At 41.9% G+C, this 27,282-nt stretch overlaps 1 pseudogene; it reads right to left on the bottom strand.

Moving 5' to 3' along the window:
- Positions 1 to 5,598: 5,598 nt before the first annotated feature.
- Positions 5,599 to 6,665, bottom strand: LOC132422820 (protein LTO1 homolog pseudogene; annotated as a pseudogene).
- Positions 6,666 to 27,282: the final 20,617 nt, after the last annotated feature.

The following is a 27,282-nucleotide window of genomic DNA, read 5'->3' as shown; positions in this document are numbered from 1 at the left end:
GGGGGAATTGACTGATGAGTTTTGCAGCGCACTTCATGCCTTCCCTTGTTGAGCTTGTATAAATTGTCTCTTTAAAAGCAAACAGCACAGCCTTTGGGAACACTCGTACAATCAAGCTCTTCCTTTCCCAGGTGGTTGGATAGTCATATAGCAAATGGCTAGGAGCCTCAGCCCAAAGGAACAGTATTTTCCAAGGATTTCTTGCCATAATTTACCCTTTGTCTTACTGACTGGGAACAGAGGAGTTACAAAACTCTTTAAGTAGATCCTTGTATTTGTTCCATCATGCAATCAATGCAAAGTGAAATGGGAAGGCTGATTTTTACCTGTGGTGGTGATAGCACAGGACCAGTAAAATAGTGACACCTGGCCCACAGAGCAAGGCTTGGAGGGTGCTGGTCATGGGAGCTTTACCCACAGCAGCCCAAAGACCACCATTCCCAAAGTATAAACTGTTAGTTCCTAGTTATTGATTTAATTTTTTAATTTTAACACTATGGCCTATCTTTTTTTTTTTTTTTTTTCCGGTACGCGGGCCTCTCACTGTTGTGGCTCCTCCCGTTGCGGCAGGCTCCGGACGCGCAGGCTCAGCGGCCATGGCTCACGGGCCCAGCCGCTCCGCGGCATGTGGGATCTTCCTGGACAAGGGCATGAACCCGTGTCCCCTGCATCGGCAGGCGGACTCTCAACCACTGCGCCACCAGGGAAGCCCACTATGGCCTATCTTGCATTAGCTTTTCACTTAGGACCAGATACGATTGTTCAGTTTCAGATGATTCAAATTAAGATGATCTACAAAGTGAGGTAAGGCCAAGTTTACTTCAGCCTTTTAGGTCCAAAGTTTATACTCTTGACTCTCATAAAGTGTAATCCAAATGGTATATGCTCCTTCTGAGGGAAATCATTTTTTGCCAGGCAATAGAATGGTGACTTTAACTGGGGTGGGGGATGGTCTCTGTATCCTTGTTGATTGCGGCCCTTACGAGGATACTGACAGCCTTGGTTGGGTAACTTAAATGGACACATGTACATAATTGCCAATTTAATGTTAGAATGAACTGTCGAGGCTTTTCCCTGCTATGGGAGGAGTCATCTATTGCAGTGCATATTTCTTAGAGCAAAGCCAGGTATTTTTATGGAACCTCCAGGATTTCCAAAGTGAGCCAATAAGTATGTACCTCATACCAATTGCATATATAATATGTACAAAGTAATACAGATTAAGGAGGAAGTTACAAATTTAATAAACTTGTTTGGAAGAACAAAAGTAAACTAATTTTTAGTAAGGAGACATTGTAACTTCTCAAGCAGATCTTCTTAGACATAAGTTGAGTCTTTGAAAGTCATATTTTTTACATGGCCTTCTTGACGTATAATTGACATTCGATAAACTACTCATATTTAAAGTGTATAATTTGATGTGTTGACGTATCTATTTACCCATAAACACAATCAAGATGATGCACATACCGTCACCCCTAAAAGTTTCCTGTTGCCCAGGAAATCACTTATCTGCTTCCTTGTTATCACTATAGATTAGCTTGCATTTTATAGGATTTCATATAAATGTCTGGCTTCTTTGACTCCGCATACTGGTTCCTTTGTGTTGTTATATGTGTCAATAGTCCATTCCTTTTTATTGCTGAGTAGTGTTCCATTATAGGGATATTCTACTATTTGCTTATGGACACTGACCTATTGATGAGCATTAGCATTGTTTCCAGTTTCGGCTATTACAGATAAGCCGCTATGAACATTTATGTACAAGCTGTATATGGGCATGTGTTTTTAATTTCTCTTGGGTAAATACCTAGGAGTGGCATGATTGTCCCACTTGTTCCACATCCTTGCCTTTCTGAATATTTCTCAATTTTAGCCACTCTAATAGGAGTTATGGTATCTTATTGTGGTTTTAATGTACATTTCCCTCAAGATATGCGCTTTTTTTTGCCACCAGTTTTGGTAAAAACTGTGTTTATGAGTGTATACATATGTCAAGGCTTATCAAATTATAAGTTTCATCATGGTTAAGTGTCTTTTCAGATATTTTGACCATTCTGGGGGGTTGTTTGCCTTATTTTAGAGTAGTGAGAGTTCTCTCTATATATTGTGTATGAAGGTCCTTTTTCAGGTATATCCCAATCTGGTGATTGTCTCTCCACTCTCTTAGCTATGTCTTTGAAGAGCAGTTTTTAGTTTTGATGTAGTCCAATTTATCAATTTGTTCTTTTTGAATCATAGTATTATATCTAAGAAAAATTTCTTAGCTTTTAAGATTTTCTTAAAATTTTAAGAACATTTTCTCCTGTGTTTTCTTCTAGAAATTTTGTAGTTTAAAGGCCTTGAATTTAGATCTATCATCTGTTTGGAATTAATTTCTGTGTATGGTGCAAGGTATGGATTGAAGTTCTAGCTTTTGCATATGAGTATTCAATTGTTCTGGTACCATTTGTTGAAAGGACTATTCTTTCTCTACTGAACCACCTTTGTACCTTTGTTGAAAATCAGTTGTCCATATATATGTGGGTCAATTGTTGGACCCTATTCTGTTCTGTTGATCTATTTGTGTATTTTAATGCCACACTGTCTTCATTACCGTGGCTTCATAAGTCTTGAAATCAAGTACTGTAAATTATCCAAACTTGTTCTTCTTTTTCAAAGTTGTTTTGGCTATTCTAGATCCTTTGCATTTCCATATGAATTTTGGAATCAGCTTGTCAATGTCTACAGTGAAGCCTACTGGCAATTTGATTGGGATTACATTGAATCTATAGATTAATTTGGGGAGAAATGACATCTTTCTTAAGATGTCAGAAGAGAAGGTATCTCTCTCCATTTATGAATTAAAAAAATTTTTCTTGATAATATTTTGTAGTTTCATAGCAATATGTTTGAATCTAACAAAAAGTCATAACATTGAGTAAAAATTGCAAGTTGTATAAGAATACTTATGATATGTCACCTTTCATATAAGTTTAAAAAACCCACCACAATTAGTTACCAGTATAGTATTTAAAAATAACATATAGTTTAAAATATAGTTTTAAGAAAAGCAACATTCAGATTAGTGGTGGTTGTTGGGTGGGAGGGGGTTATAATTTAGGGGGCTTTCTGGATACTTCAGCAATACTGTTACATCTTAGGCTGAGTAATGGAGACACATCATATTTTATATATACATACATATTTTTATATAGAATATTTCATTGAACTATTTGAGTCAAAACTGTAAAATAGCTGTATAATTTCTAATCTACTTAAAGAAGACAAAGGAAACATGAGAACTTAATCAGCCTGACAGAATTGAGCAAAGGGGATGTAAAAGAAACAGTGAGAATGTGTTATGTACATATCACATGAGCCTGTGTCTATAAAGCTTGTAAATGCACAGATAGGATCTCTACTGAAACCCACAGTGTTATCCTCTGGGGCAGGGAGTATCATGGGTGGGCTGTGCATGAGGACTTTCACTTTTTAATGGAGACCTACATGTTGTTTGAATTTGTACAACTAGTATGTTTTACTTTTATAACCTTTAAAACCATAAAAAGCAAAGTGAGATTGTATTCCGTATGACATTTTGTCATCTTAATTGCCCTGGTCCTGGGCTTGTCTGCCTTCAGATTTATCCCTTGCCCTTGCCCTTCCCCTGCCCTGCTCTGTATTCCTAGATGTGACTCCTCCAGGTAATGTTTCCCAGGCTCTCAGGTCTGCCTGCTCCCAGGGGGAGCTGCCCAGTGGGGGCACTGGCAGGAGACTGGAGGGCAGAGGAAGAGGGAAGCCAGGGTATTTCTCCCTGTGCCTCTGCCTTTGGAAGCACCTCTGGCAGCACACACATCTAGACCCACCATTGCAAAGTTCAGAACACCAAGGGTAAAGAGAAAAGATCTTAAAAGCTTCCAAAATGGAGGAGGAAACACAGACCATCTGCAAAGGAATAAGAATCAAAATGCATCAGATTTTGCAGCTGTATCCCTAGAAAGTAGAAAAGTGATAATCTAGAGTCAAAAGCAATGCAACTGTTTACTAAACTGAAGATGAGAACAATAAATTTCCAAAGTAAAAGGAAGTTTACTTCCCGCACATTATTTCTTAGGACATATTCAAGTAAAACTAGGGAGTAAATATACCAAGAAAAAAAGGAGGACGGGATATAGGCAACAGTGGATCCAACCAGGGAAAGCAGTGTCAGGAAGTCTGAGGCTGACAGTAGGTGCAGAGAGAAGGAGTCCAGACTGGAGCAGCACCATGGAGGGCACTGCAAAGAAACTCCACAGAGAAAAGGGGTTCAGCAGAACACCTGATCCCTGATGGGCAGAAGAGGTTAAGGAAAAATGTCATTATGAAACAAAGGCAAAAAGTGCAAGAACATTAAAAGACAGAAACTTCAGGAAAAATGGAAAAGACTGAATACAAAAGAAATGTAATTATAGTGAACACCAGCTCTGCACTGAAAAATACTGTGTAGTCACATAAATGCACTTATTTTTTGCTTTAAAATATGCTGTTTATTATTTCTCCAATTATAAAAATAATACATTATACAAACAGATAGTTTAGGGAGCACAAAAATCCACCCAGGAAAATGACAACAAAAGCCCCTCCATCCCACTAGCCAGAGATAAGCGCTGCTGGTGTCTGTGACAAAGGGGCATCTGAGGCCGCACGGTATGTACAGATGATGCCTTTTAAGTCCGGCAGAAGACAGAAGAACTCACACTAAAAGGAAGGCTGCAGTAAGGCTCCTAAGTTTCTGCACATAGAAGGGTGGCCTTAAAGTCTCCTCCTCTTGACCATTTTTCACGCTGCAGAGCCCCACCCACCAGGGGACACAGGAAGAGCACGTCCTGGCTCCCTGGGGACAGGGCTGGCCTCTCCTCTCAGCCAGATGCCCACGTCCATGGCCACAGGGGACGATGCCCCAGGACTCCACGGGGCATAGCAGGGACCTGCAAGCAGGAACCCAAGCCTGTGGGTGTGACTGTGCGTTCCAGAGCGGGCACCAGGAGACAGGGCTGGAGTCCCAACTCTGCCGCCCAGTGCCCTTGGATCAGGCAGTCTCTTGGGCCTCAGTTTCCTCATCTATAAGACGGGAATAACGCCCACCTCATGGGTTCCTGAAGGGACTAAATAAAACATGAGAAGCAGGTCACAGCACTGGCACATCTCAAGGGTCAATAAATGTCACAGAACCCATGACTCCTTCCCATTAACCTGCTTCGTGTCAACCCTGTGGCTCTCATTTTTTAAAAAACTGTCCCTCTGAGCACTGACCAAAGCCCAGGGGGTAAAGGGGAGGTTTATCCTATCCAGAGCCAGACGGAGTCAAGATCCAGCCAGGCCTGCCAGGTGATGAGAACCTGTGAGCCAGCGGCCTGGACCCTGGACCAGAGAAGAGCAGCCCTGCGAGGGCTCTGCCAGGGCCATGTTCACACAGCAGAGCAGACAGGGCCCAACAAAGGACGGGCCTGTGTGGAGGGGCCCCATGGGGGCCACCGAGGCGACCTGGCAGACCTCGGGGGAAGGAAGCCTGTTCACAGGCCAAGCTGGAACCCTCCCTGCAAAACAATGAATCCCCCATCATTGTTTTGCCTTTAATCACATTTTTAAACACTTAACATACGAACATCTGTTCCTTGATGTTTCGTCTTTGTGCATCTGTCATCCTCAATATGAAAGTCTGGAACCTTCTGCACTAATTTTAAAGTCAGGCTGAACGTTTAGTAATGAACAAAGCTGCTTAAATTTCCCTCTAATTCTGTCTAAGTCTTCGTGAAGTTTATCATAAGTAGGGTCAGCATAAGGGAATTTCTGAATCATTCCAATCAACGATTCTAAGACCTTCATCTTTTTGCTGTCTTTCTCAGTGGCGGAACCGTGCAGGAGACATCTCCTAGCAAAAGCAAAACCTTGGTAGCACCCGATCTCAGATCCGATTTTAGCTCCATGTAACGTGCCATACTGTCTTCCTTCAATCATACCCAAACTACTTCCTTCTTCATAGCCTTCCTGATACCTTTCCCGGTGAAACCTCTCATCCGCCATCACGATGGCGTCGAACATGTCCTGACTCCCGGGCCGGCAGCCGGCCCGACCCCAAACCACGCCCCTCGAGCTCCGGCACCTGGCGCTGCGGCCGCAGACCCGCGAGGCTTGGGCACGGACGCCTAAATGCACTTTTAAAATTAAACTATAGGCTGAACTCCCAGGACTTAGTATAGCTATAGAACAATGCAACTGAGAAAGAAAATATAATCAGAAGTTGAGAGGTGGGAGGCTGGGCGGTGGGGTGGTGTCTGCAAGTCTTCATCTTAGAGGATGAGATGCTGCCTATTGTGGATGGAACAAAAAAGAAAGCTGTTAGTATATACTGAAAGTTACAAGGATTTCCAAAGAAGGATTAAAAAATGGTGGTATTGGGAGGATGGGAAGGGGAAGTAGGGTGTGTGCTAGGGACTTGCTCATCTAGGTACGATGGCTGTAGTGGGTGCAATCAGTGCCCTGCCCAGACACCTGGTCCTGCCCATGGTAGCACACAGCAGCTCTGTGTCCAGTTGCCAGCTTCTGCATTTCTTTGCTCCCGGGTTTTGCCTGCCAGAACTCACTTTGCTGACAGGAGCAGCCCTAAACCAGTGATCCTGGGCTCCGTTGTCCACTGGCTCCATTTTGCCCTGGGGTCTAGCTCCAGGTGCCCACAGTGGCAGCTGGTTTGGTGATGTACCCTTTCCTGGCTGCCTTCCCCACCTCATCTTACTTCCCCATCCTGCTCTTGAATCCTTGTCTCATGGTCTACTTCTGAGGGAACCCAAACTGAGGCAGTCTGCCCCCCACAGATCTGAAAATAGCAGCAGTAGCATTTTACTCAGAGAAACAGCTGACAGACATACGGGGAGTTACCTCTACCTGGACCAGGACTGGAGGTGGGAAGCGGTGGAACTGATGCCTTCAAATAGATGCCTGTATGTGTACCTGAAAAACAATCATTTAAAACATAAAGCAAACTGGAATAATGTGACAAAAGAAACCAAAAGAAGAGAGCACGAATGTATATGGGCGGCCTGGCCTGGGCTCTAGGTCCAGATCCCTTAACTTTTTTTTTTTTTTTTACATCTTTATTGGAGTATAATTGCTTTACAATGGTGTGCTAGTTTCTACTTTATAACAAAGTGAATCAGCTATACATATACATATATCCCATATTTCCTCCCTCTTGCGTCTCCCTCCCACCCTCCCTATCCCACCCCTCTAGGTGGTCACAAAGCACCGATCTGATCTCCCTTTGCTATGTGGCTGCTTCCCGCTAGCTATCGATTTCACATTCGGTAGTGTATATATGTCCATGCCACTCTCTCACTTCGTCCCAGCTTACCCTTCCCACTCCCCATGTCCTCAAGTCCATTCTCTACGTCTGCGTCTTTATTCCTGTCCTGCCCCTAGGTTCTTCAGAACCATTTTTTTTTTTAGAAAAAATAGATTCCATATATATGTGTTAGCATACAGTATTTGTTTTTCTCTTTCTGACTTACTTCACTCTGTATGACAGACTCTAGGTCCATCCACCTTACTACAAATAACTCAGTTTCGTTTCTTTTATGGCTGAGTAATATTCCATTGTATATATGTGCCACATCTTCTTTATCCATTCGTCTGTCGATGGACACTTAGGTTGCTTCCATATCCTGGCTATTGTAAATAGAGCTGCAATGAACATTGTGGTACATGACTGTTTTTGAATTATGGTTTCTTCAGGGTATATGACCAGTAGTGGGATTGCTGGGTTGTATGGTAGCTCTATTTTTAGTTTTTTAAGGAACCTCCATACTGTTCTCCATAGTGGCTGTATCAATTTACATTCCCACCAACAGTGCAAGAGGGTTCCCTTTTCTCCACACCCTCTCCAGCATTTATTGTTTGTAGATGTTTTGATGATGGCCATTCTGACCGGTATAAGGTGGTACCTCATTGTGGTTTTGATTTGCATTTCTCTAATGATTAGTGAGATTGAGCATCCTTTCATGTGTTTGTTGGCAATCTGTAAATCTTCTTTGGAGAAATGTCTATTTAGGTCTTCTGCCCATATTTGCCGATCCCTTAACTTTGCTTGAACATGTCAGTCACTTTTGAAAGAGAGCCATAAACTGAGGTACATTATCGCATGGATCTGAACAGATGAAAAATATTCTCTGCAGATACTGAAAAAGTACAACTTTAATCATAATAATGGGGGATAAATATCCTTCCCACCTTGTTTTCACTATTGAGTAGGAAAAGACACACAGAATACATTGGTAATCACTGTAGAAATGAGACAGGATTTGTTAAACACTCAGTACTTTATGTGGTACTACTTTATGCTCTTATATAGGGCGCTACTGCATAGTTGTCATTTATAGAACATTTTGTGTCTTGGGTTTAAGTATGGATGCTTGTTGTTGGCATTTTCCCGATAGTACACCATGTCTCGAATGGAAGCTATGACTCAGGACCCCGTAGAAGCAGTTCTTGATGTCCCAAAAGACCTGCACCAAACTATTACAAGTAACCGTCATGGCCTCCATCCTCCACTGGGTGGCCGACTTCTCCCAGCTCTGCGGACTGCAGATACCCAGAGCTTCTCAGCTTTCTCCCTTTGCCTCCATCTGGAAAATCACTGGGCTGCCTCTGGCCAGATTTGAATTTCCTGCATGAACCATCATTGCCTTGTTTAGAGAAGGGAAGGTAGGGTCAGCTTGTTACCATTCTGGGAGAGAAGGTGACAAAGAAGGTCCTTTATGTGTAACATTGAAGAGAAAGGCTTGTTCTTATTTTTTTTAGACAATTTTTCAAAAATAGAAAAATTCTGTGTTTTACAAGTTCAAATTAGAAATGATTGAAAAGAAAAACAAGCATTACTGGTCATACACAGAGTTATATTTAAATGTTCAGATATGAAAACTGTGACCATAGAAGATATTTGGGGATATTTGTTTTAATGGTGTGATGAATATTTTTTCATTTGCTTAAAATATTTTGAGAAGTGTACTCATAATTCAAGCTTGGAAGTACAAGGAGGGGTAAAATAAGTGTAAAAATAAAATAAAACAAGTAAAATGCACCACAGAGTTGTTTACTCACAAAATTGAGTTTACTCTATTCTCCTTTGTTTTTTGTTTTGTTTTGTTTAAACAAGAAGTTGTTCTCCTTGATTGCACTGTGGTTGACATGTTTTAAAAGCAATACAGTTTAGGTTTCAGATTAAGACAAGCTTGCTCTGGTATATCCCTGGAATAATTAGCATCATGGGAAAAATTTAATATTACTATTAGGCAAATCAATCTGTATTTTTGGATTAATCTAAAGTATCCTTCAATTCTAGTAAACAGGGTTTTTTTTTAATGCTAAATTCTTATTTCAATGTTATGCAACTGCATAAGTATAAATATTTGTTCGATGTACAATTGTGACATCCGTAGGGAATTTCTCAGGGGAAATAAGACTGCAAACACTTTATTGCACAGATTCTAACAAATTTGAATCAGAGGAAAATAGAAATTAGGATGGGGAGGAGAAATGGTAGGTTCTGATGTAATGATGGCCCCCCTCCCCACATGACAGTGTCCACCAGCTGCTCACCTGTTTTCCCAACTTCCTCTGATAGCAGGAACTGAGAAGTGCCAGCCTTCACCTCCTTTGCCTCTTTTTTCCTCCTTCCTCTCACCCACCACTCTTTGAGTTGTTTTTCCCTATCATTTTTTAACTTCTCAATTGTCTCTTTCCCCTTGTTTGTTAACTTATTAAAAAAATGCAAACTGGTCACCCCACAGCCTGATGCCTTCAGAGGAAAATGCTCGAGAACTGAAAAAGAAAATCAAGATAATAAAACTGGCCTTCTTAAATTGGTATAGTCCTTCAACCCTGCCTAATATTGGGATGAGCTTTTCAGCTCATTTCCCTCAAGATTCAGAGAAATGTCAGTGCTTGAAAAGAAAACACAGAAAGGATCCAGAGCTGAGATCTGGTGATAATCTGGCCAGTTTTTAGCCGGGAGTACAATTTTCTCATCAAATGATCAGTATATAGAACTAATAAAAAAGATTCTTATAAAAATGAGAAAGAAAAGATTATAAAAGTAAAGATTGAAATTATAAGGCCTATTCAAAAAGAATAGAACATATTGGTATAGATTTCCAGTTTTAATTATTTTTATTGTTTATTTTAATTCGGGGGATATTGTTTTTAGTGTGTGATACTGATTCTGAAATCTACTTGACATTTAAACACTGATTAATACTAATGATTTTCACCAGGTCTCTCTGGGGCTCTCTCTTTAAGCCCTAAAACTTGACTGCACATTAGAATCACCTGGGTGGGGGGCCAGAAGCAGATCAATTAAATGAGAATCTCTGCAGGTGGGATACAGGCACTGCCTCCCGCCCCCCCCCCCCACCAAGCAATGATTCCAGTGTGCAGCCAAGGTTGAGAACCACAGCAAACTTGTTTCCTTCTGACCACTGCATTTAAATGATGTCATTAATGGTTGAGATGAAAGGACTATAAATAAAGGGTAATGTTCTCTGGCCTCCTACAAAGAGGAGAGCAGGATAGAGAGCTGATAGGATTAGATGACAGATTAGACAGAGGTTTAAAGGAAATTGTTGAGTCAAGGATGACTAAGTTTTTGACCCAAGAAAGATAGAATGATGAAGTTGCCTTTTATCGAGATGGAAAGACTATGTTAATACCAAAAAAGGTGGGGCTGAGTGGGCAGGTAGAGAACTGGGTTTGAAGCATTTGAAATTTGAGATGCCTCTGAGATATCTAAGGCTAAATTCAAAAAGGCATATCTGGGGCTTCCCTGGTGGCGCAGTGGTTGAGAGTCCGCCTGCCGATGCAGGGGACACGGGTTCGTGCCCCGGTCCGGGAAGATCCCACATGCCACAGAGCGGCTGGGCCTGTGAGCCATGGCCGCTGAGCCTGCGCGTCTGGAGCCTGTGCTCCTCAACGGGAGAGGCCACAGCAGTGAGAGGCCCGCATACCGCAAAAAAAAAAAAAAAAAAAAAAGAAAAGAAAAAGGCATATCTGGAATTCAGGGGAGAGGTAGACATAGACATTGAGAGTCAACAGCATCCAGGTGGTATTTAAAGCCAGAAGCTAATTATCAGAGAAGTGAGTAGAGATAAGGAGGAGATGACAAGGGATGAAGACTGAAGCTGGGTGCTCCTGTCTAGTAAGAGGTCAGAGAGATGAGGAGGAAGCAGTCCAGGTGATGAGAAGGAGTAACTGTGAGGTTAGAGGAAAATCTGAAACATGGGCTGTGTTAGAAACCAGGTAAGGTGAGGACTGAGGATGGACTCTTAGCTTTCCCTTCATGAAGGTCACCTGGACAATGAGAGGAAGAAGATAAGTGGGTGACAGAAAAGAAAATCCTGCCCTCCCACACGTGATTTTCTCCAGTATTTATGTTCCTAATGTAAGCACCAAGAAAGCACATAGCTTGATTCACCACCTAGGGTTTAACTGGGCAGGTGCTGTGAAAGTGCAGACCAGAACGGAAATTGCAAATACTGGAGAGGGAATTGTTGACGTCAGGAGCGTGGAGTCAAAGCAGAGGAAGGGGAAAGGAGGAGATGGATGCATAGCAATGTGTGGGTTGTTGGACCAGAGGTCCTAATGAATTTGCAAAACAAAGGTGGTGGGAATGATTAGCATATAAATTGAGAGGAGAGAGGGTGGGTCAGACAGATTTTGAGTTCTGAGAGAGAAACAGTTTGGAGAGCTGACAGTTTCTCATGATCCAGCTACTTAAAGTCTTTAATGAATGAGAGTTAGTGAATAAGTGGTCAGATGGCAGGACCTTCGGTGGGATAGGGTTTAACAAGAGGTGGATGTGGCAGAGAACTTCAAGATGGCGGAGGAGTAAGACGTGATCACCTTCCTCCCCACAAATACATCAGAAAAACATCTATATGTGGAACAACTCCTACAGAACACCTACTGAATGCTGGCAGAAGACCTCAGACTTCCCAAAAGATAAATATTTTTTTTTTCCCTTTCTCTCTCTTTGTGAGTGTGTATGTGTATGCTTCTTTGTGTGATTTTGTCTGTATAGCTTTGCTTTTACCATTTGTCCTGGGGTTCTGTCTGTCCTTTTTTTTTTTTTTTTTTCAATATAGTTTGTAGCACTTGTTATCATTGGTGGATTTATTTTTTGGTTTGGTTGCTCTCTTTTCTATCTTTCTTTTTAATACTTAAAATTTTTTTTTAATTTTTAGTAATTTATTTTATGTTTTATTTTAATAACTTTATTTTATTTTTTTCTCTTTCTTTCTTTTTTTTCTCTCTTTTTTTCTGAGCTGTGCGGCTGACAGGGTCTTGGTGCTCTGGTTGGGTGTCAGGCCTGTGCCTCTGAGGTGTGAGGGCAGAGTTCAGGACACTGGTCCACAAGAGACCTCCCGGCTCCATGTAATATCAAACACTGAAGCTCTCCCAGAGATCTCCATCTCAACACTAAGACCCAGCTCCACTCAATGACCAGGAAGCTCCAGTTCTGTATACTCCCTGACAAACAACCAGCAAGACAGGAACACAACCGCACCCATTAGCAGAGAGGCTGCCTAAAATCATAATAAGTTCACAGACACCCCAAAACACACCACTGGACGCGGTTGTCCGACCAGAAAGACAAGATCCAGCCTCATCCACCAGAACACAGGCACTGGTCCCCTCCACCAGGAAGCCTAAACAACCCACTGAACCAACCTTAGCCACTGGGGGCAGACACCTAAAACAACGAGAACTATGAACCTGCAGCCTGTGAAAAGGAGACCCCAAACACAGTAAGTTAAGCAAAATGAGAAGACAAAGAAATATGCAGAAGATGAAGGAGAAAGGTAAAAACCCACCAGACCAAACAAATGAAGAGGAAATAGGCAGTCTACCTGAAAAAGAATTCAGAGTAATGATAGTAAAGATGATCCAAAATCTTGGAAAAAGAATGGAGAAAATACAAGAAACGTTTAACAAGGACCTAGAAGAAATAAAGAGCAAACAAACAATGATGAACAACACAATAAATGAAATTTAAAATTCTCTAGAAGGAATCAATAGCAGAATAACTGAGGCAGAAGAATGGATAAGTGACCAGGAAGATAAAATAGTGGAAATAACTACCAGAGAGAGGAGTAAAGAAAAAAGAATGAAAAGAATTGAGGACAGTCTCAGAGACCTCTGGGACAACATTAAATGCACCAATATTTGAATTATAGGGGTCCCAGAAGAAGAGGAGAAAACAAAGGGACTGAGAAAATATTTGAAGAGATTGTAGTTGAAAACTTCCCTAATATGGGAAAGGAAATAGTCAATCAAGTCCAGGAAGATCAGAGAGTCCCATACAGGATAAATCTGAGAAACACACCAAGACACATATTAATCAAACTATCAAAAATTGAATACAAAGAAAAAATATTGAAAGCAGCAAGGGAAAAACAACAAATAACATACAAGGGAATCCCCATAAAGTTAACAGCTGATCTTTCAGCAGAAACTCTGCAAGCCAGAGGGAGTGACAGGACATATTTAAAGTGATGAAAGGGAAAAACCTACAACCAAGATTACTCTCCCAGCAAGGATCTCATTCAGCTTCTATGGTGAAATTAAAACCTTTACAGACAAGCAAAAGCTAAGAGAATTCAGCACCGCCAAACCAGCATTACAACAAATGCTAAAGGAACTTCTCTAGGCAGGAGACACAAGAGAAGGAAAAGACCTACGAAAACAAATCCAAAACAATTAAGAAAATGGTAATAGGAACATACATATCAATAATTACCTTAAATGTAAATGGATTAAATGCTCCAACCAAAAGACATAGACTGGCTGAATGGATACAAAAATAAGACACATATATATGCTGTCTGCAAGAGACCCACTTCAGACCTAGGGACACATACAGATTGAAAGTGAGGGGTGGAAAAATATATTTCGTGCAAATGGAGATCAAAAGAAAGCTAGAGTAGCAATTCTCATATCAGACAAAATAGACTTTAAGACAAAGACTATTACAAGAGACAAAGAAGGATAGTACATAATGATCGAGGGGTCAATCCAAGAAGAAGATACAACAATTGAAAATATTTATGCACCCAACATAGGAGCACCTCAATACATAAGGCAAATACTAATAGCCATAATAGGGGAAATCGACAGTAACACAATCATAGTAGGGGACTTTAACACCCCACTTTCACCAACGGACAGATCATCCAAAATGAAAATAAATAAGAAAAAGAAGCTTTAAATGATACATTAAACAAGATGGACTTAATTGATGTTTATAGGACATTCCATCCAAAAACAACAGAATACACTTTCTTCTCAAGTGCTTATGGAACATTCTCCAGGATAGATCATATCTTGGGTCACAGATCAAGCCTTGGTAAATTTAACAAAATTGAAATCATATCAAGTATCTTTTCTGACCACAATGCTATGAGACTAGATATCAGTTACAGGAAAAAATCTGTAAAAAATGCAAACACATGGAGGCTAAACAATACACTACTTAATAACCAAGAGATCACTGAAGAAATAAAAGGGGAAATCAAAAAATACGTAGAAAAAAATGACAGTGAAAACATGACCACCCAAAATTTATGGGATGCAGCAAAAGCAGTTCTAAGAGGGAAGTTTATAGAAATACAATCCTACCTCAAGAAACAAGAAACATCTCAAATAAACAACCTAACCTTACACCTAAAGTGATTAGAGAGAGAAGAACAAAAAAACCCCAAAGTTAGGAGGAAAGGAATCATAAAGATCAGATCAGAAATAAATGAAAAATAAATGAAGGAAACGATAGCAAAGATCAATAAAACTAAAAGCTAGTTCTTTGAGAAGATAAACAAAATTGATAAACCATTAGCCAGACTCATCAAGAAAAAAAGGGAGAAGACTCAAATCAACAGAATTAGAAATGAAAAAGAAGTAACAACTGACACTGCAGAAATACAAAGGATCATGAGAGATTACTACAAGCAACTCTATGCCAATAAAATGGACAACCTGGAAGAAATGGATAAATTCTTAGAAAGTACAACCTTCTGAGACTGAACCAGGAAGAAATAGAAAATATAAATAGACCAGTCACAAGCACTGAAATTGAGACTGTGATTAAAAATCTTTTAACAAACAAAAGCTCAGGCCCAGATGGCTTCACAGGTGCATTCTATGAAACATTTAGAGAAGAGCTAACACCTATCCTTCTCAAACTCTCCCAAAATATAGCAGAGGGAGGAACACTCCCAAACTCATTCTATGAGGCCACCATCACCCTGATACCAAAACCAGACAGGGATGTCACAAAGAAAGAAAACTACAGGCCAATATCACTGATGAACATAGATGTAAAAATCTTTGACAAAATACTAGCAAACAGAATCCAGCATTACACTAAAAGGATCATACTCCATGATCAAGTGGGGTTTATCCCAGGAATGCAAGGATTCTTCAGTATATGCAAATCAATCAATGTGGTACACCATATTAAAAAAATGAAGGATAAAAACCATATGATCCTCTCAATAGATGCACAAAAAGCTTTTGACAAAATTCAACACCCGTTTATGATAAAAACTGTCCAGGAAGTAGGCATAGAGGGAGCTTACCTCAACATAATAAAGGCCATTATGACAGACCCACAGCGAACATCGTTCTCAATTGTGAAAAACTGAAAGCATTTCCTTGAAGATCAGGAACAAGACAAGGTTTTCCTCTCTCACCACTATTATTCAACAAAACTTTGGAAGGTTTAGCCACAGCAATCAGAGAAGAAAAAGAAATAAAAGGAATCCAAATCATAAAAAAGAAGTAAAACTGTTATTGTTTGCAGATGACATGATACTATACATAGAGAATCCTAAATATGCTACCAGAAAACTACTAGAGCTAATTAATGAATTTGGTAGAGTAGCAGGATACAAAAGTAATGCACAGAAATCTCTCATTATGAAACATCTGAAAGAGAAATTAAGGCAACACTCCATTTACCACTGCAACAAAAAGAATAAAATACCTAGGAATAAACCTACCTAAGGAGACAAAAGACCTGTATGCAGAAAACTATAAGACACTGATGAAAGAAATCAAAGATGATACAAACAGATGGAGAGATATAATATGGTCTTGGATTGGAAGAATCAACATTGTGAAAATGACTATACTACCCAAAGCAATCTACAGATTCAATGCAATCCCTCTCAAACTACCAGTGGCATTTTTCACAGAACTAGAACAGAAAATTTCACAATTTGTATGGAAACACAAAAGACCCCGAATAGCCAAAGCAATCTTGAGAACGAAAGAAGGAACTGGAGGAATCAGGCTCCCTGACTTCAGACCATACTACAAAGCTACTGTAATCAGGACAGTATGGTACTGGCACAAAAACAGAAATATAGATTAATGGAACAGGATAGAAAGCCCAGAGATAAACCCATGCACATATGGTCACATTATTTTTGATAAAGGAGACAAGAATATACAATGGAGAAAAGACAGCCTCTTCAATAAGTGGTGCTAAGAAAACTGGACAGCTACATGTAAAAGAATGAAGTTAGAACATTCCCTAACACCATACACAAAAATAAACTCAAAATGGATTAAAGACTTAAATATAAGGCCAGAATCTATAAAACTCTTAGAGGAAAACATAGGCAGAACACTCTGTGACATAAATCATAACAAGATACTTTTGACCCACGTCCTAGAGAAATGGAAATAAAAACAAAAAGAAATAAATGGGACCTAATGATACTTAAAAGCTTTTGCACAGCAAAGGAATCCATAAACAAGATGAAAAGACAACCCTCAGAGTGGGAGAAAATATTTACAAACGAAGCAACTGACAAAGGATTAATCTCCAAAATTTACAAGCAGCTCAATATCATGAAAACAAACAAGCCAATCCAAAAATAGGCAGAAGACCTAAATAGACATTTCTCCAAAGAAGATATACAGATTGCCAACAGACACATGAAAGAATGCTCAACATCACTAATCATTAGAGAAATGTAAATCAAAACTACAGTGAGGTATCCCTTCACACGGGTCAGAATGGCCATCATCAAAAAATCTACAAACAGTAAATGCTGGAGAGGGTGTGGAGAAAAGGGAACCCTCTTGCACTGTTGGTGGGAATGTAAATTGATACAGCCACTATGGAGAACGTATGGAGGTTCCTTAAAAAACTAAAAATAGAGCTACCATACAACCCAGCAATCCCACTACTGGCCATATACTCTGAGAAAACCATAATTCAAAAAGAATCATGTACCACAATGTTCATTGCAGCTATATTTACAATAGCCAGGACATGGAAGCAACCTAAGTGTCCATCGACAGATGAATGGATAAAGAAGATGTGGCACATATATACAATGGAATATTATTCACCCATAAAAAGAAATGAAATTGAGTTATTTGTAGTGAGCTGGGTGGTCCTAGAGTCTGTTCTACGGAGTGAAGTAAATCAGAAAGAGAAAAACAAATACTGTGTGCTAACACATATACATGGAATCTAAAAAAAAAAAAAGGTTCTGAAGAACCTAGGGGCTGTACAGGAATAAAGACGCAGATAGAGAATGGACTTTAGGGCACGGGGAGGGGGAAGGGTAAGCTGGGACGAAGTGAGAGAGTGGCATGGCCATATATACACTACCAAATGTAAAATATATAGCTAGTGGGAAGCAGCCGCATAGCACAGGGTGATCAGCTCGGTGCTTTGTGACCACCTAGAGGGGTGGGATAGGGAGGGTGGGAGGGAGATGCAAGAGGGAGGGGATATGGGGATATATATATGCATATAGCTGATTCACTTTGTTATACAGCAGAAAGTAACACACCATTTTAAAGCAATTATACTCCAGTAAAGATGTTTAAAAAAAAATAGAGGTGCATGTGGAGGGAATGTCTAGGAGTTGAAGTGGACAGTGAAGAGCACACATATCCCTCCTCTCACCCCATGGAGGGCACGTGGTGTCCTCATGGGAGAGAGAGGCTGGAGTAGGAGAGGGGAGGATGGGAGAGGCTGGCGGGGGCAGGGTAGACTTTTATGAGGCTACAGTTTGCAAGAAGGTAATGAGAGGGGGAGTTTAAAAAGTGTGCAGGTAAGACTGTGCTCAGCAATGACACCTGTCAATCTCCCTCCCCTGTTGGGGTGGGGGGAGGTGCTCCTTGAAGCTTGTGCTTCCGAGAGTGCTTCTCTGTGGCCTGAGGCAGGGCACTGCTGGGGGCTATCATGGGGGGGAGGGACAGCTAGTCCAAACAGAATCATCGATTCACGGTTGGTAAGAAAGTATGCGGCCATGGTACAAACCCCAAATGTGGGAGTGTGAAGGAACCTAAACACTGAGTGGGAGAAATAATGGGATGCACAAGTGGGCAGGGGAGGGGACAGCATCCTGGAGGCAGAGCAAGGACCTGCTTTTTTGTGCAGTGACTTTTTAATTCAATCCCAGTGAGGTCTGGTGTGTGGGCGTGGTTCATTTACAAGGGCAGGAATAGGCTGAGCAGAAGGCAAGATTTTCAAAGAGGGGTATGTAGTAATTACTACACAATGACAAAATTAGAAAGAATGAAAGGAAATGAAACATTGTAAACTGTAGAGGCTGTGCTTTTTAAATCAAGAATAGCCAATTAAGCTGTTTTGTTATATAATATCTCACTCATTAGTCATTGCATTTCCTCTGGTTGTATGTACCATTTCCATGAAGTTGATTTTTATTCCATTATGAAGGAATAAATCAAATCCAGTGAAAGGAAATCTGTCCTCATTGCTATCTACAGGAGGAGGGGCTTGAACCAAAAGTCTTTTGTGGTTTAAGAAGTTTGGTTTCAATTTAATAAAGAAGAGGAGCCTGAGGGATAAGAAAAGATGTCAGGTTTTGCCTTTTCCTCTTGAAGTACATAAATAGAACAAAAAGAAGGAGTGAGATGTAGACAATGGGAAAGAACATGAAATCAACCCAGGACATGTTAAATGTTGATGGGATGCACAAGTACCGAGGATTTGTGGTACCACTGAAAATAGAGTAATTAATTCTACACGTTTTTGTTGGTGTCTGTTAATAACTGTCTACTGGGGACTTTGCTAGGCATTAGGCATGTGTGAAAATAAATAATATGTAGTTTTTGTTCTCAGAGCTCACAGTCTATTGAAAAGGCTGACATGAAAAAACAATTTCAATTTAAAGTGATAAGTGATTTAACGAGTTTGTACAATGGGAACAACAGATGGGGTGTTGACAAGGCGTCATAGAGGAGATGACATTTTTGCTCAGTTGTGAAGGACGAAGCGAATTTTGCCACACAAAGAAGATAAGCAAGGGTGTTCTAGAGGGAGGGAGAGAGGCAGAGTATGGAAAGGCAAAGAGACATGAAAGGGTGTGTGTGTTTGGGAAATTGTGAGTTGTTCTGTGTGATTGGAGTGTTCGCTGTGATGAATGGCTAGACAGATAGATTAAAACCAGATATATGCCATGCTGAGGAGCTGGGCTTAAAAAGAGAGCCAGCCATTGGAGGGATTTCATCAGAAGGGAGTGACAGGACCTGTCAGATCTTTCCAGAAGATGGATAGGTTGGAGGGGAGTGAATTGGAGGCCGGTACAAACTGGAGGCAGAGAAACTACACTCTCATCTTTCATAGCTGCAGCCCCAGGGTCAGGTACAGTATTCGGCATATGGTTGGTGCTTGACAAATACTTGTTGAGTGAATCAATGAAGGAAGGAAAGGCAGGACTAGTTGGGGTGGTGGTTGCAGGATGTTGAGAGGAGCTGTATCTGAGGATGGTTGTGTCTCCCTTCCGCTCCTTGCCAGGTCCACTCACGCATGCCTCACAGCCCTGCCTACTCATAAAAGCAGAGAGCCCATGAGGGAGACTGAGAAGGAAGGAAGGAAGCACCGAAAAGCTGGCATCACAGAGCCCAGGATGAGACAGTTTTTCACAAAGGAAGACATGGCCAACACCGTCACGTGCAGCAGGGACGTCCAGCAAGGACAGGTCCTTGGGCATTGCCAGGTGTGAGATCCTGAGTGACTGCAGTGAGAAGAGTTTCTGGGAGCGGCAGCAACAGGCTCCAGCTGGCAGTGGGCTGATGAATGAATGGGGGGAAGAAAGAGGAGAACGTGAGTGTGGACCTTCGCTCGGAAAGCTGGGCTGTGAAGGGAGGAGGGAGCTTGAGGGGGAGGCAGGATCAGTGGCATGCTCTTTCGTTTTTTTTTGTTTTTAAGGATGGTAAGTTTATGAACTTTAGAAAAACCAGCAGAAAGCAGAGGTTAGGGAGATGGGTTTGGCTAACTAGGGATAATGAAAATTTTTTTAGTTTTAAAATTGAAACCTGCACTGTAAAAGAATGAATAGATGTCAATAATGGAAATAGGATGAGGTGGAGGAGAGAATGCTAGATGGACGATTGAAAACCTGGAAACTAGTCCTTTCTTTGCTACGACTCAACTGTGTGAACTTCACTAAGCTATTTATCTGCTCTGAGCCTTTGTTTCACCTTTAAGACAAGTGATGCTCTCTGGAATGGTCTGTTTCAGCCACAGAACTCTATAATTCAAAGTGTTATAAGTTTGGTAATATACACTTATAAAAATAAGACTTTTCCCCAAATGCAGTTTGCCTCACGTATAACTTAGCTATATTTTCGGAATTTTTGCTTTATATTATCTTTAAGAATAAATGAGATAGTGTGTGAGAAGGAACTTTAGAGTTTTAAGAAGTAAAACAGCTAAATTTCTACTCATTAATAATCATGCTAGTATTCTTGACCCAGAGACCTCACATGTTTTCCCTTTTTTGTATATATTACCCCAGAGTATGAAATCTTAGCAGAAGGGGAACTAAAATTAAATTAGCTCCTTATCTAAAGATTTAGATGCCCTGGTACAAGTCTCTTAAGGATAATAAGCTAATAATTTCCCTGTGGATAGCAAAATTATGGTTTGCGTAACTATTTCCTCATGATTTAACTGAAAATATTAAACATTAGGCACTCGGATACCAGGGACTCTAATACGGGATAACCCATTTCCATCTTCTGTCTCTGCAACCCTTGCAGCTGATGAGTTTTAAATGAAAACAGAAATGCTCATGAAAGACACAGCTGCATTTAGACGTGAGTTGGGCCATTCTCGGACATATTTAAGCACTTGGTCATGGGCCATGAGGTAGATGCCATTTCCAGGGTTCAGTGGAGAGCAGAGGCCAGTAGCTGCCTTGTCCGGCATCACGCTCCAGTATCTGGTGATGCCACCCAAGCATTCACACCCTCAGACCTGGCAGCGCAGCAATCGGCTGGCTTGTCCTTACGCCAAACTTATAAATAGACCTGCTGCACTGCTCTCTCCTCCACCTCCTGAGGTCTGTGTTTTAGAGATACAACCAGTCGTGCTGGCTGGAAACCGGACGGCCATCCTCAGCTTCTTCCTTTTTCTTTTCCCCATGTCCAATGCATCAATTACTTTGGATTTTGCTGCTTCCATAGTCTCTCTTCTGGCTCCCTTTTGCTCTTACTGTGTTCATTGCTCTAATTTCAGCAATAGCTCCCTCCTTTTTCTCCTGCTTCCCAGCTTTGCTCCTTTCATATCCACCCTCCATCCTGCTGCTAGATCTTAAAGATGGCATTCAAGGCCTTCCTGTTTGGGCCTCTGATGCCTCCAGGGTCTTCTTTCTCACCCCTGCTACTACTTTCATGTCTAGATTCCAGCAAACGGTGGCGGTGCCCTGTTTCATCTCTTTGCACAAGGCTTCTGCTTGCCCATACTGCCTTGTCCTGACTTTTTCTGCCTCTGAAACTTCTATTCATGTTTTCTATTATCTTCCCTTTGAAAGCCCTCCTAGTCCAGTCTCTCCAATGAACTATAGAAGGCACGGCCAATTTCTCTTTTTGTATAGATTAGAGGTTCTACATCGTATTTACAGGTTTAGTTTCATCTGTCTCCACAACTAGACTCTGAGCTTCTTAGGGGCAGGAGACTAGGTCGTACTCCTCTAGCACATAATAGGTGCTCAACACATGCACGTGAATGGAACTAAATTTTGTCCTTCTTTGCCAGCTATATAACCCTTTCATTTTTATTTTCACAAATACATTTCTAGTAAAACAGAGAGCTCTTCTTTTGCTTTTCACACATATCCTAATAATAATAACAGCTTCGATTTATTGAATGCTTTCCAAATGACAGCCACCGTTCTAAGAATTTTACATACTTTATCTCCTTTATTCCTCACAACAGCCATGTGAGGGAAGCAGTATTGTCCTTATTTTGTGCCTGAAGAAACTTAGTCTCAGAGATGAAGCAACTTGATCAAGGTCCGGCAGCAGACTTTGGAACGTGCCTGCAGACCTGGCTCTCCTGAGAACGAGGTGTACACTCTCAGTTATCTTGTACCTGCCTCTTACCGACAGTAGTTACCATTTGTTGCATGGGTTTTGGCAACATGATCTTGGTCACTTCTTTTAAAAAGATATGTTTAAAAATGCACAGTGTGTGAATACCTTCTCTTATTTAAAAGAGAAACATCGCAGAAAGAGTTCTTTGACCACTGATCTCAAACCCATCCCCCAGCCCAGAGGAAACTATGAGCTTTGTCTTCCAGATCTTTCTCTGTACTTTTACACACACTGCACACACCTACATTGTACAGTTGACCCTTGAACCACCTGGGTTTGAACCACACGGGTCTACTTATATGTGGATTTTTTCACTAAACATGTACCAGAAAATATGTAAATAAGTACATGAATCCCTGGATGTGGAACTATGGATGTGAGATCCTGCAGGGGGGTTGGCCCCCTTAACCCTCACATTGGTCAAGGGTCAGCTGTGTTAGTTGGGTAAAAGCAAGCTACTTCAGCAAAGAGGACCCCAAATACAGCTGATTAAAGAAAATAGACATTTATATTCTCTCACATAATAGTTGCAAGGTGAACAGTTCAGGTAGAAATATGGCTTTGTCCACATGGCCCATCACATGCCTTCCTTCTGTTTTATTCTTGTCTGCATGGTTGAAGTTAAGTCAAAGAAAGCTCCAAATCCTACCGTCAGGAAGATGCCAAGAGGCGCTCACACCTGTGTTCTCAGGAATGGATCTAATAAAGGCACACCTCACATTTGCTGACGTTCCATCAGTGGGATATGAACATTTCAAATCTGAAAAATCTTCTGTCAAATAACTTGCGGTATTGGGCAGCTGTTTACATGGTTACCAGCTGTACATGAGAGTCTTCCTAAATTCTCATCATCACTTGATATTGTTAGATTTTTAAAACTTTTACCAACTGAAAGGATGAGGAATATCTCATTTTTCTGTTGACTTTTTTTTCTTATTGATTTGTAAGCCTCTCTCCATAGTAGACTCTAATCTTGTATTGGGGACATATATGCCAAACAGCTTTTCTCTGTCTTTAACTTGTCTGTTAACCTTGTTTATGGTTGGGTTTCTCAACCTTGGCGCTACTGACAGATTGGGCTGGATAAGTCTCTGTTGTGAGGGCTGTCCTGGACATTGTAGGACGTGTAGCAGCATCCTTGGTTTCAGGGCGTTCGATGCCAATGGTATCCCACCTCACTTCCCCAGTTTTGGCAGGGAAAATATATCGCCAAATGTCGCCCAGGAGGCAAGATTACCCCCAGTTGAGAACCACTGTTTATAAAAAGCTTAATTATTAGTACAATTGATAATGCTTTTTCTTATGATTTTGCTTTTTTCATCTTGTTTAAGCAAGCCTTTCCTACTCCCAGATGATACAGCTATGCTCTTTTATTTTCCTCTAGTATTTTTTTTTTTTTTTTTTTTGCGGTACGCGGGCCTCTCACTGTTGTGGCCTCTCCCGTTGCGGAGCACAGGCTCCGGACGCGCAGGCTCAGCGGCCATGGCTCGCGGGTCCAGCCGCTCCGCGGCATGTGGGATCTTCCCGGACCGGGGCACGAACCCGCGTCCCCTGCATCGGCAGGCGGACTCTCAACCACTGCGCCACCAGGGAAGCCCTCCTCTAGTATTTTTGTAGTTTATTGTTCTTTGAAGAATCGTTAAGTCTTTAATGCCCTGGGAATTATTTTTGTGTAAAATGGGAGGCGAGGATCCGTAGCAGAGCCAGTTTATGTGCCATCTCAAATCTCCTTGGCTCTGCCTGGAGTGGCTACCTGCCCTGTTTCCTGGCCAGAGTTACCCTGGCAATGGTTCTCTTTGCTCTCATGGTTATAAAGCCATGGCCACTGAGGCCATAGACTAAGGAGCTCTTGCGTGGCACTGACTGAGAAGGAGAGTGCGTCATACCCGCACCCTGAGTAGATGGGACCTGGGGAGGCTTGGAACTTCTGCAGGGGCTTCCTGGAGGGACACAGAACCAGGGAGTGCGAGGGAGTCAAAGCCCCAGCAGGTGGACTTCTACCAAGAAAGAAAAGAGGGGAAGGGGAAAACCAGCCTTTATATTGCTTGTCTGTGCTCCTCCGTGGAGTTCCAAGACACAGTGCTTTCATGTCACCTTTTGGGAGGCGTCCTGCGAGACCAAGCAGTGAGCTGTTCTGGTTGCAGGACTGTGGCTCAGTAACTCACCTCCGTGCATTTGTTCTCCCTCCTTCCTGCAGTGCAGGTTTAGCATGTAGGCATTTACCCAGGCCTGTCTTCACTTCAACATTTACCTCATATGGATAACGAATTTCCTTAACAGCTTTTATCAAATTCTGCCCCCCCTTTTTTCATTCTGATGATGATTTTTGCTGTGAGTAACAAAAGTTGCAACAAAAAGTAGCAGGGCCAGGACTCGGGTAAAGTAACTGAGGGACTCACCTTGGGCGCAAATTTGGGGGAGGGCACCAAAAAAGTCAGTAATAAAGACTAATACCATTTAAATGCAATGTTTAAACAAGTCAACATTAATGCAAAAATTTCACAATGAGCAAAATATTGAAATTTTAAATAAAGCCAGAATCTGATCTTACATTTGCTTGATTTACACACTCCCCCTAATCCTGGGGGAATTTAGTAATAAGTAATACAGTAATAAGAAATTACTGTATTACATGACAAGAAATCTATAGGAAGATAAGGGCAGGCAGGCTCCAGGCATGTCACAATCATCAACTCAATTATGTCATCGAGGACCCAGATTCCTTTCTTCTTCTATTCTGCTAGCATCAGTGTCAGCTTCAGCGCAACATTAGTGTCCCATGGGATTGCAACTTGCTGCAACATCCCAGAAATTACATCCACAGGTGATCACATGCAGAGGCAAAGAGGGGACACACCTGCGGGTGAAATTCTACTAAATTGTGTTTTGGACCAAAACAGGGGAGCCTTTGTGTAAATTAACTCGATGATATGTTTTCTTCCTAATATCTAGTGTAACTTCTTTGAGGGAGATTGAATTTTGGGAATGGGAATAATTATGGGAAAAGTGGAGACTTAATTTTGTGATTTTGGGGGATGCTTCAGGGAGGGCAGGTCTGGGTGGGCTCTGGGAAACCAGAGGTACAAGAGCACTGGGAAATTTAGGCAGAGAGATGAGGTACCAGAAGGAAGGGAGGGGAACGAGGGGCATGAGAGAAGGAGGCTGAGGACTGACTTGTTGAGGACTGACTGAGTGTGTAGGACCTGCCTGCTCCCTGCTCCCTCCATACCCTTCAGGACCTTGGATAAGGGTCTCATTTCCAGACAAGCCTGAGAAGTCATTTGACCTTCAGGCTGTGGCCACTCTCTCACCTACTCCAGTGAGTGGCTCCATTGACATTTGCACGGGAACCTGGGGACATTTCCCAAGCTGGCTAGGCAGTGCCCTAGGAACTGTGTGTGTGTGTGGCCTTTCTGTCTCCAGTGGCACTGTGGAGGCCATCAGCCTGGTTTGAAGCATGAAGACATCTTCCCTGTCTCCTGATGTGGCAGCTCAGGCCAGGTCTGGAGGGCCCTCTCTTGGTCACCTGTCACACTGAGCTGGGCTGGCCCTTTGTAGGCTCAGCGTCATGACCCCAGCCTGGGGTTCACCAGACCCTTGGCTAACTGATTGCTGATCTGATGGAGGTGGCTCTTTCCAGGATGAAATGATGCATCTGACCTGTACTTAATCCATTGCTCAGCTCATTCCTCCCCACGTGTGGAGAGTGGGAGAAAGCAACTTATTTGATTGACTTTGGGAGGACCTGAACACGTGTGGCTCAGCCAGCCCCCCTCCACTTTTTTTTTTTTTTAAAGAAGATGTTGGGATAGGAGTTTATTAATTAATTTATTTATTTTTGCTGTGTTGCGTCTTCGTTTCTGTGCTAGGGCTTTCTCTAGTTGTGTCAAGCGGGGGCCACTCTTCACCGTGGTGCACGGGCCTCTCACTATCGCGGCCTCTCTTGTTGTGGAGCACAGGCTCCAGACGTGCAGGCTCAGTAGTTGTGGCTCACGGGCCTAGTTGCTCTGCGGCATGTGGGATCCTCCCAGACCAGGGCTCGAACCCGTGTCCCCTGCATTGGCAGGCAGATTCTCAACCACTGCACCACCAGGGAAGCTCACCCCCTCCACTTTTACTCCTTTTGGAGTTGCCTGTCCACAGAACAGGCTTATTTTAATCTGATTTCTGCCATACATGATGTGGCCTGACCCGGTCAGGGAGGCCTCTGATTATTCAGCTGGGGATGAGGGGTGGGTGCTGGTAAGTCTCTTCAGTCTGGGGGCGTTAGGAAGTGCATGTAGTTACACATCCAGGCCACATGCTCTAATCCAATTACATCAGAAATAAAGCTGTCTGATGCCTTCCCCCTCACCTCAATGACCCCTAAAATCCTACCCCAACAATGGAATTTATTCCAAAGGAGAGAGGGACATAAAGAATCTTCTTTTAAATTTGCTCATTTATTCAACAGATACTTATTAAGTGCACACCAGGTGCTAGGTGCTGGATATGTTGCAGTGACCAAATCCAGCATCAGGAAGGTAATATCCAGTGTGTGCGTGTTGGGGTCAGGAAGGGGGGAAGGTCAGTAAACAGAGAATCCGCAAATTAGTTAATGACAAATGTTAAAAAATTTTACTATGAAGGAAAAGTGCTGTAAGAGTCACTTTCTCTCATCCAGATCAGCCTTCCCCAGCTTCAAAGACACCTTCCCACACCCCGTTTCCCACAAGGCATGGGGCACCGGGCAGAGTGAGCCTTGGAATACCCTTATGTGTCCCCGGGGTAGATATGCAAATTACACTCATAGTAGTTCTGGCTTACAGAAGTGTCTTTAACTAGAGATGTTAAATTGCCAAATTAAAAGAA

The sequence above is a fragment of the Delphinus delphis genome, chromosome 1 (genome assembly GCF_949987515.2).
Source record: "Delphinus delphis chromosome 1, mDelDel1.2, whole genome shotgun sequence".
Lineage (NCBI taxonomy): Eukaryota > Metazoa > Chordata > Mammalia > Artiodactyla > Delphinidae > Delphinus > Delphinus delphis.
The sequence above is the reverse complement of the archived record's forward strand: the minus strand, read 5'-3'. Positions and strand labels throughout refer to the sequence as shown.